This window comes from Dromiciops gliroides, chromosome 1, assembly GCF_019393635.1.
Source record: "Dromiciops gliroides isolate mDroGli1 chromosome 1, mDroGli1.pri, whole genome shotgun sequence".
NCBI classification, from domain to species: Eukaryota; Metazoa; Chordata; class Mammalia; order Microbiotheria; family Microbiotheriidae; genus Dromiciops; species Dromiciops gliroides.
The window spans coordinates 146,581,889-146,586,331 of NC_057861.1; the positions used below are offsets into that span (position 1 = coordinate 146,581,889).

Consider the following 4,443-nt stretch of genomic DNA (forward strand, 5'->3'; position numbering starts at 1 on the left):
TGTCTATTGCTCCAGGGAACATTCTATATGCAAATGAAGTGAAAATGGGCGTGTTTAGAGCCAAATGCTATATAAACTACATCACCCCTAGAAAATGAAGGGGGTATATTCCTTACAATGTTAGTTTTTCCCAACTCTTGGGCCCTATGGGTCTCTAGAAGTGTGAAATGTTAAAACATCTAATTACTGTACATAAGAGAGGCCCACAACAACCAACATGCAAGGGTAGTAGGTTCTCAAAAAAAGAGGTTTATTCAGCTTTTAATTTTTTTTTTTTACAGTGAGATCTTTTCTATTTTTGTTGTCAAAAAACATTAATCCTATTTTCTGTCTCAGTGAGCAGAATATAGGATCATAGAGTTAGAGCCAAAAGGGGACTTTAGAGTTCATAAAGTTTAGTGACTTGACCAAGGTCACTAAGGCTATAAATAGCAATGTCTGCATCATAGGTCTTCAAAGCTCTTTCCATTGTACCACACTGCTCTTGTAGGTAACAACCCAAATACAATCTTGGGCACTGGATCTAAAATGTACATTAAAAATCTAGCTTAGAGTGTGAACCGCCTACATGCTGGTCCAGCCGCTGGCCTTGCTTCCAACCCACCCGCACCATGCTGTCCCTGGACTTCTTAGATGATGTGTGGTGGATGAACAAGCGGCAGCTATATTATCAAATCCTAAACTTTGGAATGATTGTCTCCTCAGTTTAATGATCTGGAAAGGACTAATGGTAGTAAGTAGAAGTGAAAGCCCAATTGTAGTGGTGCTCAGGCAAGACGGACATGCCAATTTTCTGGCCAAAGGAGACAATAATGCTGTTGATGATCGAGGGCTATATAAACAAGGGCAACTCTGGCTAGAGAAGAAGGATGTAGTAGGACAAGCAAGAGGATTTGTTCACTATATTGGAATTTTGACAATTCTTATGAATGACTATCCTAAATTTAAGCATACAGTCCCTTTTTTACTGGGTTTATTTGTGCTAGTCCATTGGGAGTAAGATGTCTGCCTTATAGCTACTAAGGAAGATACTATGCTTTTTGTTACAAAACATTTGGAAGTAGATCTTGGTGCGTGAAAAGTGGAAACAAAAAATGCAGATTTCAGTGCTTCTTGGTCGCCTCGATTTGGATTAGTTTCTAAGTTTCCACTGCAAAGTGTGGGTGATTGTGTGGATGGGTGCATGTGTGCCTACACACAGGGAATTCTAGCCACAGCTTTTCATATGTTCTCATGTTACATTTTAGTGTTTTTGTAGATCAATGATTTTTTTTTTTATATTTTGAAGCTAAGCTTCACTTCTAAAGTACCTACAGAGCTCTGTAAATAATGCTCTAGCTCCGGATGAGTTTGAAACTGCCATTCCTCTTGATAATAGGAATGGTGTATATTAAGTTCATCATAATTCTTAACTTTACAAAATTTTAAATAAAAGATTTTGCACATTGAAAAAAATCTAGCTTATTTTCTTCATTTTAAGAAAGTCACTGAGGTCAAGTAATTTTCCCATGGTCACACAGGTAATAAGTACAAGAGTCAGGATTCAACTTCTATCTTCCTATTCCAGATCTGTTGTTCATTCCACTAACCTCGTTTTGAGGACTTGCGATTTGGTAGGTGTGGGTACTAACCACCACTGCTGTAGTTTATAAGCCTTCTGTGCCTTGGCAGTTTGGACTTTGTGAGTTTCTGTGTCTGGAAAACATCATGTTCTGCTGTTCAAATGTCTGGTGATAAGCATCTCCAAACTTAGCTAAGCTAGTCCTTGTATGATCAATGTACAGTCCATTGCTGGAACTGTACTTGAAACCTGTCTAGCTTGTACATCTTGTGGTCCACTGAAATAGCCTTTTAGAACCTATGGTAAATATCTTTGACATGATCAGGCATCTGAGGAAAACTTTAGAGAAGAGAATAATAGAAAGGGTAGCTAGGTGGTACAGTAGATAGAGTGCTGGACCTGGAGTCAGAAAGACTCATCTTTTTGAGATCAAATCTGGCCTTACATACTTAGTAGTTGTGTGACCCTGGACAAGTCACTTAACCCTATTTGCCTCAGCTTTTTTTGCTATAAAATGAGAGGAGGAAAATGGCAAACCACTCTAGTATCTTTGCCAAGAAAACACCAAATGGGGTCATGAAGAGTTGGACAAGACTGAAAAAATGACTCAACAAAACAGTACAAGATAATAACTAGAATAATAGATCACTTGGTCCAAAAAGATGTTTTATAGATGAGGAAAAACAAGGTCTAGAAAGCTTAGGTGACTTGCTCAAGATCATATAGATTTTAAGCATCAAGATGAAATTGGAATTCCAGTTGTAGAATGTTCTAGAACTAAAGGGATCTCAGAGGCCATTTGGTGGAACCCTCTCATTTTACAGATAAGGAAACTGAGGCCCATAGAGGTTAAGTTACTTACTCAAGTAGTAAACATCAGGGCCAAGATTTGAATTCAGTTCCTCTGACCCCCAAGCTAATGTTCTTTCTGCTATACCATGGTGCTTTCTTCTAGGCAGTTAGGTAGGACAGTGATAGGGTATTGGGCCTAGAGTCAGGAAGACCTGAATTAAAATCTGTCCTCAGACATTAGTTATGTGACCCAGGGCAAGTCACTTAAAACAAAATCTCCATTGCCCTAATTTTCCTAAGTATAAAATATAGACTAATAATAGCATCTTCTTCCCAAGATGGTTGTGAGCACATAGTAGGTGCTTAATAAATGTTGTGTGGGTTTTTTTGTCATCATCATTATTATTCTCACACACAACCATAGTTTAATATGATACCTCGGGGCAGCTAGGTGGCACAGTGGTTAGAGCACCAGCCTTGGATTCAGGAGGACCTGAGTTCAAATCTGGCCTCAGACACTTAACACTTACTAGCTGTGTGACCCTGGGCAAGTCACTTAACCCCAATTGCCTCACTGAAAAAAAAAATGATATCTCAAAGCACTTCAGAGTACTTGAGAGTTATCACAATGGATATACTTAATATATTTTTTAAATTTTTTAGTGAGGCAATTGGGGTTAAGTGACTTGCCCGGGGTCACACAGCTAGTAAGTGTTAAGTGTCTGAGGTCAGATTTGAACTCAGGTACTCCTGACTCCAGGGCTGGTGCTCTATCCACTGTGCCACCTAGCTGCCCCGGATATACTTAATATTAATGTAGACTAAGTTGCTACCTCAAAGGAATCCCAGAGGAATGAATGAAAACTGCTTGCCTATGACTCCAGAAGCCTTGGGGAAAGATGCAACATTAATACAGAAGGGTAAGAATTGAACTTCTCTTTGATGACTGAACATCTTATATGGGCTCAAGGACATCATTATCAGTAGTATTTCTTATAGTATATGATTCTTTATGTACATTTACATGGCAGGTGATTTGATACAGGATGATAAGAACATAGACTTTTTTAATTAGAAACACTTTGTAAAAGGTAAAGCACTATATAAACATGAGTGCATATTTATTACCGTTGAATTATTTCTTTATGAGAGTCTTATTTAATGACCACATTGTGGCAAAAAGGTAACTCAGTTAGTTAAGGTCATGACAATGGAGTATAAACTTTGCCATTTCCTACCAAGACATGTATTTCAAGAACAGGTCTTAGGACAGATTATATGTCTATCATTCAAGAAATAACTTTGCAAAGAATGGGAAGGCTCTCTATACCAGGGCTGGCCACTGGGTAAATTTTATGGCTATTGACACTCATCCCAATAATTATTTTCATTGTGTTAACAACTGAAGGCATATAAGGCATTGTCCTCTCAACACATTTGTGTGGTAGATAGTCCCATTTTACAACTCACAAAAGTGATATTCAGAGAGGTTAAATGACTTGCCTGTGGCCATACATCTAGCTAACAAGGCAGGATTTCAACCCAGATTTCCAGTTTTCCAAATCTGTTACTCTTACCATTTTACCAAATGATATAATATTTTTAAGCACTTAGCACAGTTCCTGGAACATAGTTGGCGCTTAATAAATGCTTGTTTCTTTTCTTCCATGTTGCCTCATGTAAATATTGGGATTTTCATCAGCAGTGGGGATACCTACACCAAAAGAAATCAGAAAACCTTGAAGGATATTGATGAAGGAAGAAGAAGAAATAAAGGAAAAGAAGATAAAGGAGAGGATGAGGGAGAAAGAAAATGTAAATATCCTTGGACGTTCTCTGGAAAGTATTTTTTGAATAAATCCTTGGCATCAACTTGTTTCTTCGTCATTTGCTTTATCAATATTCTTCCTAAGTAGGTTACATAGACATAGGGGATCCTTGCTTAACAGGTTAAATTTAGGCAGTGGCTTAATTTAATTTTTCTCAAGGAGGTGATTTTGTATAAGCATGCAACATAATTTTTCTTTCCCCTGATAGGCTGTGTATTCATTTCACTTTAATTTAACTCAACAACTATTTATTAAGTGCCT

The 4,443-nt window shown here is 37.8% G+C and overlaps 1 pseudogene; it reads left to right on the forward strand.

Moving 5' to 3' along the window:
• Positions 1-611: 611 nt before the first annotated feature.
• On the forward strand, positions 612-1,000 carry LOC122737211 (annotated as a pseudogene).
• The last annotated feature ends 3,443 nt before the right edge of the window (positions 1,001-4,443 follow it).